The 17,153-nt window shown below is 40.9% G+C and overlaps 1 protein-coding gene across 2 annotated transcripts in view; it reads right to left on the reverse strand.

The window, feature by feature from the left end:
* LOC122792288 (zinc transporter 2-like) overlaps positions 1–17,153 on the reverse strand; it is a 502,472-nt gene that overhangs the window by 261,649 nt on the left and 223,670 nt on the right. The window lies entirely within an intron of this gene.

Raw genomic sequence — 17,153 nt, forward strand, 5'->3', positions numbered from 1 at the left:
TACAGTGGGCCATCACACTGAAAACTGGCAGAGCATTGGATAGCCCAAAGAATAAGGCAGTGAACTGGTACATACATCTTTAATATTTGTAATTGGAGGAGTAGGAAATTAATGATCTGCATCTTAAATCTAAGGTTATTAGAAAACTCAAATTAGGGAGGAAAGGTAACAGGTTGTGAAGTGAACGCATTTAGAGATTTTGCATCATAAACTGGTTCAGAAAAAAACAATCCCGAGAAAGTTTCCTACAATTTTCTTTCTTTGGAAATAAAATATTCCAGTAAAATCCTTTCCATAACTGAGGGGGAGAAATAGCTTCTATTACCCACTGAGAAATCATATGATGCAAATGGGAGAAGAAGAATCTGGCAGATGCAGAGGAATCCCCTAAACAGAGAGGAGTCCAACCCCCCCCCCCCCTTTGTTATCTGTAGCCTAGACTGATCCCATTCAGGACCAATTTGTCTGAAACAATCCATTGCCAAAGGCAGAAATGGAGATTCAGACTTTTTGGAAGGATTAAGGGAAAGCCAAGGTGGAGGATACAAGCTCTCTTGTATATTCTGCTGAAACAGTTTTGAGTTTTTTTTTTTTTTTTTGCTAAAGTTATAAAAGGCAGCATAGAATGCCTTGGAAAATATAGAGGGGGGGCTGAAAATTCTGAAAGATTCCCTGAAATCAGATATTCCACATCTCATCACACTTTTGGATAAGTTTGGTATCAGAAGGTCCAAAAACAAAATATATACCCAAAGAAGAATTGACATCTTCTGAGAGGTACTGAGAACACAGCCAGACAAACCTCCTTAAATGCCAAAACATTCCTCATTCTTTCACAGTCTGGATAAACCAACACAGCAGCCTGACAGTTTGAATTCTAAAAAGCAAAGTTACAGAAGCACATGTTCTTTTCCTCAAACTTAAAAGCTTTTCGATCCTTATCAAAAGAAGATGGATTAGAATTAAATGAATCTAACTACTGCTGAACAGTCGGTCAAGTTACAGCTGTTGGGTCAGGTCTGGGATTACTGTACAGAAACTTGAAATACTGAGGAACTTTATACAATTTATCTATCTTTCTTTCAATGGGTAGTGGGCTGAATGTCAGGGAAACTGCAGGCATCCTCCATAGCTGACAGAAGTGGAGGAATAGGGGAAGGTTCTGGAAAATCCAGTTGTAGCAAATCATATTTTATTAGTGACTGGGAAAATTCAGTATTCTCCCACAGAAAACACTCATCATCCCTATGTGGGGTTATCATTAATCAGAAACGGTTAAGAGCATGGCCCAATAAATTACACTTGTCCAGAGCAAATGACATTATGACAAGTTAAATGTTTTAGTTATTTTTCTTTTTTGCAAGAATTTGTGGAAAAAAAAAAAAAAACAGATCTGGTACTGCCACCAATGGTTTCCTTAAGGATGGGCTCAACATTTTGGCTAAGCAGGGGTGCGTTCCCTGTCCCTTCTACCACAGCTGACAAGTGTGGTTTCTCCCTTGCCCCCTGAGGGGACCCTAACAGCCATAGAAGGTGTGTCTAGTCCCTGGTCCATGGTGGCTGTATGGACTACACCAGGGGACTCTAAAGAAAAAGCTGAGCAGTCTGTGGAACCAGATTTGGCTACAGCACAGTCACCCAGCTATGGCTGAAACAATTATCAGCCTGTTGTGGTGGCAAAAGCTGCTTAACAATATTTATTTTTGTGGTTGGAAGGTTTGACAGAAGGACCGGTATTTTCAGCCATGGTCAAGCCAAATTTCCTGTGGAAGCTTTAAAGCAATAGTCAGCAAAACAGGAATATAACAGTGCAACTTCTTCAGAAGAAAAACAGTAAAAAGCACTTTAAAGACTTCAGCCTCAAAAAATAAAATAGCCATAGTTTCTCCACAGAAAAATAGTTTTAAACAATTTAACATCATGCTCTCAAAGTCAGAGTCTCAACACACTTTCTTAAAAAGAAATATTTTTAAGCTAGAAAAAAACTTAAGTATCTCAAGTAAAAAAGTAATACGTTAGGTTTTTACCTGAAGGGATTTTATCTGCCCAACAATGAAACAGTGTTAGCAGACAGTTGATTTTCAAAGGCCTGCAGAAAAGCACTCTTTAGCTGAAGGAAAGCTCTAAAGGGCTTGGCAACCAAGCCTGACTTTTTAGTCAGCTTAACTTGAGCCAAGTAATGGTCTGGACATGGGGAAGGTGTCCTGAAGTTTTGGAAACTGGCCATCTGTGATATCCTATGCAGAATATAACCCATACAGCCAAGACTACTGCAGCACGATTAACATGAATTTGTTCCATGAGCTAGCTCAATGTCCTGTTTTCAAGCATACTAATTTTCCAAAAAATAAAATGATCACCTCTCTTGTGGTTGCTCTCATCTCATTCTCATAGCTTTGTAAATAATTTTTGCTTTATTCTGCATGGCAGACCTAGTAGAGTCACATTGTTGTCAATATCCATTCTAGCCTGCCAATTACTTTGCTCCGATATTCACAAAGGACATCTCTTCAAAACTCTTTGAAAATAGCTTCATATTCTGGAAACAAAGCTTAATAATAAAATTAAAAATGTCATTTGGTAGAAAAATTAGCCAGCAAATAGTGTAGAGGTTTTGACCCTAACTAAACCCTAGACAGCATGAATTTGACTAGCAGTCTGGGTACTGGTGAAACCAGCTAGGAATGGACTGGAGCAGATGAAGGATACTGGCTTGCCCATATTGACAGAAGGGAATTTGAATTACCACAGTAGCAGTGCCGTGTGTGTGAAGGTAAATTAGCAGCTCATGGAGGAGGGATGCCTGGACAGTGGCTATGCATGTGCACAATACTTCAGCAGAGCATTGTGGGGAAGCAGCAGAGTAGGTAATGCACGGCATGGCCTGGCCAATGGGAGGGTGTTAAGAGCATACATTAGCACCACAACAAATTAGTTCTCCTCTCTTAGTGACCCATGATGCTTGGGAATGAATATGTCCATAAGGGATACAGTGTTGATTTAGGTCAACCTTGATGGGTTTTTTTTAAACCTGTTTAGCAAGTTGCTAAACCAGTCACTACCAGAAGTCATAAGGTCCATTCAGCAAGTTAAGAAATCTTTTCTTTCAAAAGTTTAAATGCATTATGGTTCAGAACTTAGTAGCTCCCCTTCTCCTCCCTGGGACCATCACATACTCTGTCTGGCCTATGTTCCAGTGCAGCTGTCAGACTTAAAACAAGAGGCTTGCTATAAAGCAAATGCATTATTCTAGGCAGAGGAATATTCATCACTGCATAGCATGAAGTAAATGTGGTGGACTGCAATGACCCAGTAAGTTAACAGTGAGCCACTTAATGTTACATTGAGACCAACACTGTAGAATAACAGAAGTCCAATAATGTTTTACTCTGTTGGTGTGTTACACACTGGGTTAAACATGCTTGGCTATGCCTCTGATGGCTTCAGGTAGGAGTTTTAATGGGTTTGGAAACGGCCTTCATAAATGCTGCCATTATTCTCATTAACAGTAGCGTTCTGTAGTGGAAAACTAACACGAATACATTTTGTTTTAAAAATATTCACGGAGATGCCTTCATACTGCAAAATTCATAAAAAAACGGGTGTGTTTCTACCAACTACACGATTTTGTTCAACATAAATAAAAATTGGGTTATAAAGTATAAAAGCTATAAATAATGTGCATTTAAATGTTTTTCAAGATTTTTTTCATGGCAAAGCAACATTTATACATGGTTCCCTACTGAAATCTTAAGATTTGAATCATCAAGTTCAAAGATAAAATAAGACCGAAAAATATAGGAGAAAAATGAATACTGAACAATGCTCCAACTTGTTATTGCAGGAAGGCAATTTTCAATTGTTAGCCAGTACTTTTCTATTTAAAAGCTAGCATGACCTACATATCGATCTGTACAAAATCTGATAGTTGTGAACTGTGCTGTACACCCTAGATTTCCTGTCACGCCAGATCTTTCTGCTATTGTTAGCTGTATACCTTCATGGATTATTTATTTTTCTGTAACAGATTTATGTTCAGCTTATTTTTTCCATACCTATACATCCCGATAGCCACCTTCGACTTGTTTTTACTTATCAATGGCAGCAATATAAATTGGACTAGTTTACTACAGGATACACCAAAACTCATTTTTATTTTCACAAAATTCTGACAAAAGGAGCATAAAAATAGCAAATTTCCAAGTAGGCCAATCCTAGACCAGCACCTAAATTGCTCATTAAGGATTAGTGCTGCTGTTTTGCTCCTGGTGATAAGCAGGAGTGCATGGGCACAGATTCCTCCAGTCTTGGCTGGGTAGTGTGGACATAACTTCACTATGGAATCTCCTGTAGTTATGAGGAGAATCTTCAAGGCTTTTGTACATCTTGGGTACTTTAAGGTCTGTTCATGGCATATACCAAGAGCAGACTACATCAGGTAAACTGACCCTCTCAACATACTGGTTAATATGTCACAGGAACCAGCTTGGACTAGTCCTACTGTCTGCTTCCAGTGACAAAAGAAGCAAAGCATCACTGATTCATGTCAGTGTGCAGCTGTGCTGAGATGACCACAATCTCCAGCACCTGGCAGATAGTACTTCCAGTAACAGACTCCAAATCTCATACGTACTACCCCTCTTCAGCCCACATTAATAAGCAGCTGGAACCATGGATTTTCACTTTCCAAATGCCTTTGTGGTCAGCTTGGTTGAAATTGACATCCTGAGACAAAGCAATAATTGTCTAATGTTTAACTGACAGGCACCTCAGAATCTGGCAATCCAAGGGCAGGGGCTGTAGCTAGTTTGTTTGAGATTTTGAAGAATTTTCTTCCATTTCTACAAAAGGCAGCGATTCAAGATTCTGAAAACCTTTTACACTTTTCTCTCATTACACAAGGAGTTGTAACATAAATCATGGACAGAAATACAGACCTCCATCTTGCATTAGACCCAATAGCCAACAGAATACCACCGTGCTTAAGAGTGGTGGCTGCAGCTGCTATCTTTGTTAACTTATCTGTATACTTAGTGTTTGGGCATGAGCCAACTGTAGGCAATCCCCAGTCTGTTACCACTCTCCTAAAACTAAAAATGCAGTCTCTGTCCACCACTCAATCGATAAAATACAAAGTCACTCTTACTGCTTATCTTTAAATTACATCGACACAATGACTGCCTTAAACCTTGCATCAATTAATGACAAATGAGGATGGCAAACTGCATAACTGAATTGCTGCTACTATCCGCTTTCTCTTAGAATAGACTTGAAAGATTCACCTAAAACAAATACGGAACCTTTTCATGAATGGATCCTGCAGCAGAAATTAAAAGGCACAGCTTGTTACAGGAACAGCAGTTTGAACAGAAAATTCTGTACTTTCATCGATAAGGGGAAGAAGTAATGACAGTGCAAGTTCCTGCACTTTTAGCCTTAGCAAAAGCTTCCAAAATTGCTAAAGGAAAGGCAGTTAATGTTTACAATGACTCCAGATATACAATTGCAGTTGTACATTTCAGGCAGCTCTGGAAATAAAGGGAGTATTTAACATCCTGAGGAACAAATATTAGGAATGCCACATATGCATATTCCCCTGAAAGCCTAGTCAGACAACTGTCAAGTTGAAAGGCTGTAAATTCTGCAACAAGAGCTAATAATTTAGCAGACAATGTAGCAAGTTCAAGCCCTACCTGGGCTTATGAAACAAGTTTGTTAAATTGTAAAGATGAAATCTTTGATTTTATTAGATTAGTGAATTTTCAGGACAATGCATCAGAGAAGGAAACGCAAAGTGGATTCAGACTGGATATGCCTGTGGAGACACAGATGGAAGACTGGTTGTCCCACATTCTTTCCTTATTTGGTGAAAGCCTACCATTTACCTTATCTAGGTAAGAATGCCCTATGGCATTTAATTTCTCTAAATAGCCACGTGGTGCAGCGGTAGTGTCGTCTCACAGCAAGAGGTTTTCCCATTCCATTCTCGGCTGGAGCGCCTTCTGTATGGAGTCGGCATGTCCTCCCCGCGGTCGAGTGGCTGGCGTTCGAAAGACATGCGTGAATGGGTGTGCCTTCTTTGAAGGTTGGACCTCGGGCTGGCACCTCTGCACTGAAAAACTCAACTGCCAGTCATTAGCAGACCGGCGTTCCACTGTAGTGACCCCTAACTGGGAAAAGCCGAAAGAAGACCGCTATGCACCTTTCTCCTTAATTCTTCAGTTTGTATAGAAATGCTCAGTTTGGAACATAACATTACAAGAACTACTAGATATGTGCCTTCATCTTCACCAACCCCTTTTGGGGCCTTTTGTGAATTTACAGGTGGATTTTATTCAGTTGCCAAAAATTCAAAAGTCTGAAATGTGTAATAGTAGGTTTGCATCTTCAGTTATGTAGAAGCATATCCTTGTGTTCAAGCAGATGCTTTAACAGTACTAAAGATAATTTGAGAATTTATTCTGCAATTTGAAGTATCCAACATAATACATATGGATCAGTAAACCACTTAACCGGCCAGATACAAAGGAGATTCACAGATTTTTAAAGGAGAGACTAAACTGTACTGCTCTCACCATCCCAATCCTCACACCTAGTAGAAAGGACTAATCAAACTTTCAAAACAAGCTGGTTAAATTATGTGCTGAAACAAATCTAAAATGGCCTTATTCATTACCTTCGGTATTAATTAGTATGCTTAACTTTCTGGTAGAATTCAAGTTCCTTGCAAAAGCAAAATAATTCACAGAAAGACCCATGAGGATGCCTCTGTCCCTACCCAGCTCAAACAACGAGCTTTACCTGATGATGCATTATTTTAACTGATGATGCATTACTGTCATATTGTTCAAGACTTATTTCTATTACAGAGGGCAACAAAACATTTGGACTGCAGCACACAGACTACCTTCCCTATCAGGGATTAATATCAGAATATAGGCAGATTGAAAGGGATATGGGAATCCTGAGTGAAAGACCTGCACTGGTGGAGGTTTTAGCTAAATCTAGAACATAAACTGTTAAATGAGAGATAAATAGTAGGGCATATAAAATATCAGGAGACAGTTAGAAAAGAAAATTGGCAAGAGATATTGGATAAGCAATTCAGAAGGTTTAAACTGGAGGACATGTGCATGGCTCCCAAATATGCAAAGTCAAGAAACAAACTGGAGGACATAATATGCAAAGTCAAGAAGATTTAGGATGTTTGCTTGGAAGCATTTCTAAACTCCAAGCACACTCCAAGATATATTCCTCAGGCAGCTGGCAAATGCTTGAGATGTGATGGGGAAGAAACAGGTAACCAGGAACGAAGTTTTGGGAATGTAATGAGTTGGAAGAGTTGAAAAATTCCCTAAAGAGTACTCTGCCAAAAATACCGGGTGAGCTAATGGGTATAACTAAGGAAATTATTTTTTTTGCTGGAACACAGTATCTGAATTGTCTAGACATAGTAAGGTCATGTTAAGTTTAATTCTCGTAGCTGCCAAAAAAGCAATTACTAGAAATTAGAAATCAAAGTCTAAACCACTGTATTTGGAGCAGTGAATATTGCAACAGAGATAAGTGAGATAGTTTGAAAAGGGTCGGAGCAAATTGCATAGAAAAAAGATGTGGTAATAATGCATGTAAATGTTTTGGAGGTGGAATGAGGTTTAAAGGAAGGCAGTAATTGACAAATTTAAGTAACGCTGGATTGATTATAATGTTCAAAAGGATATACGTTCTGTATAATGTAGAAATACTATGTCACAAGTGACAATTCAATAAAGGTGCTGTATAAAAAAGTAAGTTATTTCTACTTGCCATAGAATCCTTGCCAAAATACAAATGTTGCTGTCATAATTTGAAGCCAAGAGATGAAGTTTGTTAATGCTGTCAGGATTTGACAAAGTCTGAGCTCATGTTGGCAAGAGTCCTACCAAATCTTGTTTACCACTTAGACTTCTGTTCTCTGTGCTGGGTTGACTAGCTGTGTGTGTGTAGCACAATTGTCAAAAGACATACAGAGTAATGACAGAAGAAAACTAAGAACCATTCCCCACACTTCCCTTTCCAGAATTAAGAGCAGATAAGGTTACACCTTAAAATCCTTAATGCTGCTCATAATTTTTCTTGCTTAAGATTTGCACCTGTCAGGCATCAAAAGTTAAAATCCTTTCTTGGGATTAATCAAGATGCATACAGACACAACATGAGTAACTATTGGGTTTGTGTTCACTTACAGGCTGCTTATAGTGGACTAGACTCAAGTACCACTAATCCTTAAAGAAGAATTAAATCTCATTAGCTGTGAGTGGATTGTTACAAATTTGTCATTCCAAGACTTTGGAAAAAATACTTGTGATAGTCACTGCTGAGTCTGCTTCTCTGGAAGGAAACGTGGATCAAAATCACTGGGTAAGAATAAAAGTGCTCTTTTAGTTGGTACTTAATGTCACAAACTGCAAACTTGTACATAATTGTCTCTGAGTATTAACTGTTTTCAGGCTGTGTAATATTTGTTATAGCTACATATATCTGAATGGGGATGCTTTAGTGCATAGGACTATATTTTCTTTGTTACAACTGAGCCTATAAATGGTTATACCAAGGCTGAACTGGTAAATGTGTGCCATACTTGTATCCAGCTATTCGTCATTCTGCTACTCTGCAGGAAGGAAACATTAGAAGCATAAGGTATAAAAATATCCCGACATGGCCAATATGGACCTTGGTGGTGATACCTCAGGAGTAGGCATCTTTCCTTGGCATGGATCTTTAAAACCTAGTGATTTTTTTTAATGCTACCTTTAAAATCTTATGCCAAACTGTATTGAACGGACCAAATTCAGGGTAGTGGTCTTGCAGAATGGCATGGCCCTTGATTTCATCCTGGTGAGTAATGGCAGGATGCATGCTTTAAATCGATCAGGAATGCTGTTCTTATCAAGAATACATCTAAAATCTCTCAGAAGTTATTAAGGAAGTCAATAAAAGGCAAAGCCCCCTCCAGTGATTCTCAACTTAGGTGATTTCTTTCTTTTTAGGATTGGGAGATATCTTCATACAGGTGATACTAAAATAGCATCAGGGAAATGCTCTGGAAAATGGTTGTGTATTTACTGATTGTAATTTATTCATGCAGCTCTCTTATACTGCATAATACATTACAAACATGTTTTGCTATCAAATAAAGTTATTTTGTTCAAAGTTGACAAGAAATGGGTTCTAAGGGCTTGGAAGAATGAACACAATGTTTTTCAGTACTTTATCACCGACAGCAGCACTGATATGTTTTGATGATGGCACAAGAAAGTGTTAGTGCAGATTTTCAAGGCAAGTGTCTTGATACAAATGTTACAGAAACAATGAAGTGCAAATGTCCACATGAAGTTGATATGAACGGTTTATTATTTAATCAAGGTGGAATGATTATCAAAATGAAAGTACAGTTGTGCAAGATCTACAATAACGGTAGATGGCCTTGTCTTCATTGTTATAGTATTCATTACATTAGGGATCCCCTGCCAAGGGTAGCCTGACATCCAATCAGTATAACAAAGCCTTTAGGCTGTTTTAAGGTACACTGACATCACATGTATGCTCCCCATGTAAAGTGTAGGGTATAAATGTGACATCCAGATGTACCATCCTCAGAACAGAAATCCCTGGTAGGAATGCCAGTCCAAGGAGTAAAGAGGTAACCAATACATCCAGAAGAGAAAAGGACCAGGGGTAGGAGGAAGGGAGCAAATACTGCAACAGTGAAGAGGACACCTACCATTATGGCAGGTTCTTGCACAACTGTGCTATGTTCTTCCATTTCAGTGTTGCAAGATTCATTACAATATGGAGAGGACAAAAGCTCAGGAAGAAGACCGGGAGGAGGAAGGATCAGCAGAGTCCTCTAGAAACCCATGAAGGATGGCCCCAGCAAAACCAGCTCTAGCTCTGGAAATTCCATCCAACTTGTAGTGCTTGGTAATGGTATAGCTGTCTCAAGAATAGAGTTATTAACCAAACCCTTGGAAAAGGCATCAGAAGAAGACATCTCCAAGTAAGATGAGCCTTAACAAAAGGAAGTCACTTACCATGAAAGGAATAAAAAAAAAAAAAAAAAGGGCTTTAGAAATCCAAGAAGAAAGTTTGCTTGCACACAGCCAATCCTAAAGACCTAGGATGTAAGGAAACAAAGAGCAGATCACATTTACGAAAAACCTTAGTCTTATCCAAATAAGATGGGTGGCACAGTGGTGCAGCGGTTAACATTGTTACCTCACAGCAAGAGGCTCTCCGGTTCGATTCTCAGCTGGGGTGCCTTCTGTGTGGAGTTTTGCATGTTCTCCCTCTGTTCGCGTGGGTTTCCTCCGGGTACTCCGGTTTCCTCCCACATTCCAAAGACATGCATCTGGAGCATTTCTCCCCGGGCCTCCGCTGAAAACAGGCTATGTGGAGCCTAGTCGGACTTTCCTGGTCAACAAATGATAAATAAATAAAAAATAAATAATAAAACTTGAATTGTCTATACACATCCAATGTGTGCAGCACCTTCTTACTAGCATATTGCAGAGAAAGGAAAAAAAGTGAGCAACTGAATAGACAGAGACAACTGAATCACCACCCTGGGCATAAAAAGGATTAGTACGAAGGGACACCCTGTCCTTATGGAACACTAAAAAAAGGAGGGCAAGCCATAAGAGCTTGTAACTCAGACACTGTCTGGCAAATGTAAAGGCCAACAGTACAGTCTTCCAAGAACAATGCTGTAAGGAAGCTGAAGCAGCAGGCTCAAAAGGAGCCTGGGTCAATTTTTATGAAACAAAATTAAGATCACAGGGAGGAGGAACAGACTTCCTGGGGCACAAATAAACTGTTTAGCTTCAAATTTAGAAGCTAAAGGAGGTGATAAAGGCAGACTAGCAGAAATAGCTGAAAAGTGGGCCTTAACAGAAGAATAAGCCAACCCAGCATTGAAAAGTTCACACAAATAAGAGAACCAAAGGAACATCCACAGAAAGTGGATCCTGGTTATGAGAAACACTAACAGAAACCCGCTTTCATTCACATACGTAGGATTTCCTAGCCTCCTGCAGGACCCTAAACATGTCCTCAGAAAAAAGGTGTATATGTGAAATCAAAATCCTATTATCCACAGTCAGCTGAAGAGTGGACAAGTTGGGCTGGATGAGAGATCCCTAGTCTTGTGCGAGTAGGTCTACCCTGTGAGATGACTGCCCTTGGCTAAAAGCAGAAGAGGGAATCAATGCTGTATTGGCCAAAAGGGAGTCACCAACACGTTTTTGGGGCATACTGTTGCATTTTGAACAGGACTTCTGGACTCAGAGGAAGGGGAAGGAAAACAGAGAAACATCCACTTCCAAGAAAGAGAGAGGGCATTCACTGTCCAAACAAGAGGAACTGGGGCTCTGGCACAAAATAGAGGCGGTTGCCAATTCAGAGGGGAGGCAAACATATCCATTTGAGAAGTCCACCACTGACGGAAGACACCCAGAAACATCCCTTTGAGGCATCCACTCATGGGACTGAGTTGAGTTATGGACCTGCTCAGAGTCTACCACAGTTTTTTGACCCGAGGGAATGTAAATTGCCTGAAGTGTTGATTGATTATGGATAGCAAGTTCCCACACTAGGATTGCAAACCAGCAAAGATAAGATCTTGACCCCCCCCCCCATGTTTGTTGACACTTCACTGTGGTATTGTCTGTAAACACCTTGAGAGGCCCAGGGGAGGCCTGAAGTGCCAACAGAACATCTAATTTCTTTGATGTTAATGTTGTCTCCTTTAGGGAGCCTAAAGTTGCTCCCCATTCCACATCTGAAGTGTCTGAACAGCTCCTGAGAGGGAAGTGGTGATTGAAAGGGGAGGCCCAGATTGAAGAGGTGGTAGAAAAGTGTGCCCTGGGTTGAGTGTCAACTGCTGAATCCACCAGTGAAGTTCCAGTGAAGTCCCAGTTTGAGACATGGAAGAGGAAAGAAGAAATTGAGGGGATGAGAATACTGAAGCTAAACTGACTTTAAAATCCACTGAATTTTTCTCATGTGCTGCTTGACAAAATGTAATACAGGGATGGTGGAAGGCCATGAACTCTTGAACTCTCAGAAATTCCCTTGCTGTTATTGAAGCCAGAGGAAGAAGGGATTAAAAGAAAGAAAGAAAGAAATGAGTTAGGGCCTTGTGAGGAGGCAGGGGTGCCAGCATTGGAACAGTCTGGATCCTGCACCCAAAAACGACATGATCCTGTGATATGGTCAGGAAATACTATTTGAAATTTATAGTGAACCCCAGACTGCAGAAGAGAGACAGCAAATGAAGATTTTACAGCAATATCTTGGGAGAGGAGGCCTGAAATAGGTCATCATCCAAGTAGGGAAAACTTGTATCCCCTTGGCCTGCAAAAAAAAAAAAAAAAAAAAATCACAGGAGCAAGGCATTTAGTGAATACCCTTGGAGCAGTAGAAAGGCCGAAGGGCAAAGCAGAGAACTGAAAATGCCAGGAAGCAACAGAGAAACAAAAACTTCCTGAAAAGAGGGTGAATAGGGATATGAAGGTAAGCATCCTTGAGGTCCAGACACACCAGAAAAGCCTGAGGAAGCAGCAGAGGGAACAAGGTCTGAAGGGACAGCAATCAGAAAGAAGAGACATTCAGAAAGATGCTTAGGTGAGAGAGGCCCAGGAACAGGGCTCCAAGTTCTCTCTTTCCTGGGAAATAAAAGCATTCTGGAGAAGAATCCCTTCCCCCTTTGTGGAACTGGAACTTTCTGAATACTTCCTAGAGTCAAAAGGTCCTAAAGCACCCTTGGAAAGGCTGCCAAACTGCTCCCAAGGGGGCTGAGAATATCCATAAAAGTGGGAAGAGATTTTCATACCATGAACTACCCTAGGCAGATAATGGACAAAACCCAGGAACACCAAGTAATCTTTAACCAGACAGGAAGGGATAGGGAAAGATGAAGTGAAAGGGATATGTGGCAGAGAAGAACAAGATAGTCGGGCAGCACCTGGCTTGTCAGAAAAAGGAGATTCTGTGTCACAGTAGTGTGGGTAGCTTTAGCAGAAGGAGCCCATCACCCACTTTACCTTTGGGAGGAGGGTGAGACTGCCTACAAACAAAGGCTGGCTTATTTGAGTAATTTCTCTGAAATTTATAGGAGAGAGAAAAACATGTTTAAGTTCCTGCAAGGCCTTGTCCTTATCCTGAAGGGACTTAAACAAATCAGCAGCAGCTTCAACAAATAAGCATTTGTTGTCTAGAGGAGCATCCATCAACTTAGCCTTAATATCATCAGGCAAAGGTTGAAGCTGAAGCCAGGAATATCTCATCACAGAATCAAAAGCAGCAGCTCTAAAAGAATCATATTCTGCATCATAACTGCATTTATTAGAATGGCATGCCACCTACTAAGAAATCCATTGCAAAAAAAGAGCAGAAGTCTTCCCTTCAGAGTCAGGGAGATCAGAAATTACCTGACAGGTTTGAGAAAGAGCCAAAATGTACCTTGACATATGGGTCTGATAATCGCTACCTTAACTTTTAGGACTGTCAGAGGTATAAACCTCACCTAGCCTTTCCATAGTTCTTCGTTCTCTACCAGAAGGAAGTGACTTAGAAGGCAGTAAATGAGATGGCTTGTCAGATGCCACAGACACTACAGAGTTCCAGCAGAAGGGCACCTATAGAGATGTCTGCAGTCTCAGGCACACTATAAAACCTATCAGGTTTCTTGCGGGCAGGAGGCTGGGAACCTGGGGCCTTCGACACCGCAGAAAAGGCAAACAATGCAGCCAAAACAGGAGGAACAGATGGTCTAGGAAAGTCCATTTGCAAAAGCTTGTAGTATCAGTTTTGAACCTCAGAAACCTGAGCACAATCCCATGTAAAGAACTCAGTCATCCTAGAAATTGTCTCTCCAAAAGAAATCTCCTCGAAAGAAGTGTCAAGACATATTGACTCCTCTTCATCAGACCCACAGTCCAAAGGAGAGGGAATCCGAGATGAATAAGAAATGGATTCATCTGAATCCACTTCCTCAGAGGAATCCGGTTTCTTGGGTCTTTTAAGGGAGTAGAGGACCAAGGGGGTGGGGTACAAAATCAAACTCCATGGAAGTTTCAAAGCCATAAGGACATTAAGCAACCTCAGAGTGAAATTCTGCAAATCACCGAGGGCCCTTAGGAGCCAGAAAAACATGCTTTGTTTTTTTGTTTCTTTTTCAAAGGGACATTCTCCTAGATTCAGAAGGCTCAGACCCCAGATGGCATTTGACAAATGTAGCCAGAACTTCCTCTGACCAGAATCTGAGGAACACCCCTAGGCCCTTCGGAAATAATCAGCCATGGTTCCCCTTGAACATCTGAAGTGGACATCTGCAAGGCCGCCAGGGATGTGTGAGAGGTTGTATCCATGCTGGTCTCAGTCACAGCACAGGAATCCAATGGTGGAGCCAGGTGATCCTCCATGCTTTTGCTAGCCTCAGCAGAGACATCCAGCAGAGATGACACAGTGGAACAATCGGACCTAGATTTCTTGGCCTTTTTCTTCATGGACTGCTGACCCTCAGAGAGGAAAGTTCCTTACATGGTGTCTTTCACCAGAAGCGAAGACATTGGTTCTCCCAAGTACAAGGCCAGAGAGGAAAGCAGACTATGTAGAGTTCTTGGAATGAAAACCTGACAAATAGAACAGAATGTATGATCATGGGAAACGCACAGACAAAATAAGCACTGCTCGTGACAATCTTTATGGGAAATCTGTCTCCCACACTGGCATTTACCCTTTCTGGATGACACGTACCCCACAAGCAACAAGAAAAAAGATAAATAAGAGCAAAAAAGTCCAACTGGGCACTTATCTGAAATGGCTTGGTGAACCAGCAAATGAAGCAGGCATTCAGACTGATGATCAAAAGATGGCAGACTGGCAGCAAAGAAGTTCTGAGGATGGTACATCCAGACATCATCTTTATGCCCTACACTTTACATGGGGAACATGTGTGATGTACAGCATACGGTTAAAACAACCTAAAGGCTTTGGTATACTGGCCAGACATCAGGCTACCCTTGGCTGGGGACCCCTACTATAATGAATAGCGCAACAGTAAAGTGGAAGGACATATTCTGTTATAAATGCAAATACAAATGCATTTCTTATATAGTCTCTGTGTACAACTTTCTTTTTTCTCAGTGATGAAAGAAAATAAAATACCTACATACATGTACTGAAAGGGGACCAGAGCTAAACCATACCCCTCAACTGTACAGATTTTCACAGAATGTTCAGATTTTTGCCTCATATTTATCAGATTTTCATAAAATATTGGTTTGCTGGCAAATTAGTGGCAAATCATTAAAGACTGAAGTTAGAAAATGAGACATTTGAGTTTCAGACTTCATAGCCTTCAGGAAATTCATGCTAATGCAAAACCTGTTATTCTATCAACTTTCTAAGTTTGTAAGAGCGATATTTAAAATTTATCCCTATTTCTGGGCCTTTGTCCCACTTATTTATGGCTTTGTCGAGATGTCTTGCTCCAAGAGGTTGAAGTGTGTGCTGAAGCTGCTACTTAATTCCTCTGTCATTAAATATATTATTTACTGCTAATACTTTATACGAGGGTTGTGTGACTGACAGTGATGATGTCTGCGGTGGGAGTGACGGATGCATTTAAGGTAGAGGTGGGGTTACATCAAGGATCAGCTCAGAGCCCTTTCTTATTTGTAATGGTGATGGACAGGTTGACAGGTTGACAGACGAGATCAGACGGGAGTCCCCATGGACTATGATGTTTGCAGAGGACATTGTGATCTGTAGTGAGAGTAGGGAACAGGTGGAGGAGACCCTGGAGAGACGGAGATGTGCTCTAGAGAAGAGGAATGAAGGTCAGCAGGACTAAGACAGAATATGTGTGTGTGAATGAGAGGGAGGATAGAAGAATGGTGAGGATGCAAGGAGTAGAGGTGGCGAAGGTGGATGAGTTTAAATACTTGGGGTCAATAGTTCAGAGTAACGGTGAGTGTGGAAGAGAGGTGAAGAAGAGAGTACAGGCAGGATGGAGTGGGTGGAGAAGTGTGTCAGGAGTGATTTGTGACAGATGAGTACCTGTAAGAGTGAACGGGAAGGTCTACACAAGGGTAGTGAGACCAGCTATGTTATATGGGTTGGAGACAGTGGCATTGACAAAAAGGCAGGAGTTTGAGCTAGATGTGGCAGAGTTAAAGATGTAAAGATTTGCAATGGGTGTGATGAGGGTGGACAGGATTAGGAATAAGTATATTAGAGGGTCAGCCCAGGTTGGAAGGTTTGGAGACAAAGCCAGAGAGGCAAGATTACGTTGGTTTGGACATGTGCTGAGGAGGGATGCAGAGTACATTGGGAAAAAGATGCTAAGGATGAAGCTACTGGGTGTGACGAGGGTGGACAGGATTAGGAATAAGTATATTAGAGGGTCAGCCCAGGTTGGAAGATTTGGAGACAAAGCCAGAGAGGCAAGATTACGTTGGTTTGGACATGTGCTGAGGAGGGATGCGGAGTACATTGGGAAAAAGATGCTAAGGATGAAGCTACCAGGTAACAGGAAAAGAGGAAGGCCTAAGATAAGGTTTATGGATGTGGTGAGAGAGGACATGCAGACAGAGCAAGATGCAGAGGACAGGAAGAAATGGAAACAGGTGACCCGCTGTGGTGACCCCTAACGGGAACAGCCAAAAGATGATGATGATGACTTTATGAAGATGAAGCAAAGTGGGCTACATGCATAACCCTCACTCTATAAATGAAACAGATAAGTGAAAAAATATTTGCACTATCACAACTGAATTACATGGCCTGTTCACAGTTTGCTAGGTTACTCTGCCTCACTTGTTTATGTCACGGACTCATACTGATGAATGTAACTTAACCTATTTCACCAATGAACTACTGCCCCAGCGCCAATTTCACCAATGAACTACTGTCCCAGCGCCAAAGAACAAGTTAGAAAGGACTACTTTATTATTGAAACTTGCATCATTCTATTTCTGGCTGTAATGCATTTGGGGACTTGTACTTGGCTGATGTGAATCATTTTGTTCAGTTATGACTGTCCGTTTTACTTAAAAGGTGCCTGGTACTAATCAATAGATGATATTCTACAACTCAGCAGTTACAAAGTT

This window comes from Protopterus annectens, chromosome 1.part2, assembly GCF_019279795.1.
Source record: "Protopterus annectens isolate FY-2018-M chromosome 1.part2, PAN1.0, whole genome shotgun sequence".
NCBI classification, from domain to species: Eukaryota; Metazoa; Chordata; order Ceratodontiformes; family Protopteridae; genus Protopterus; species Protopterus annectens.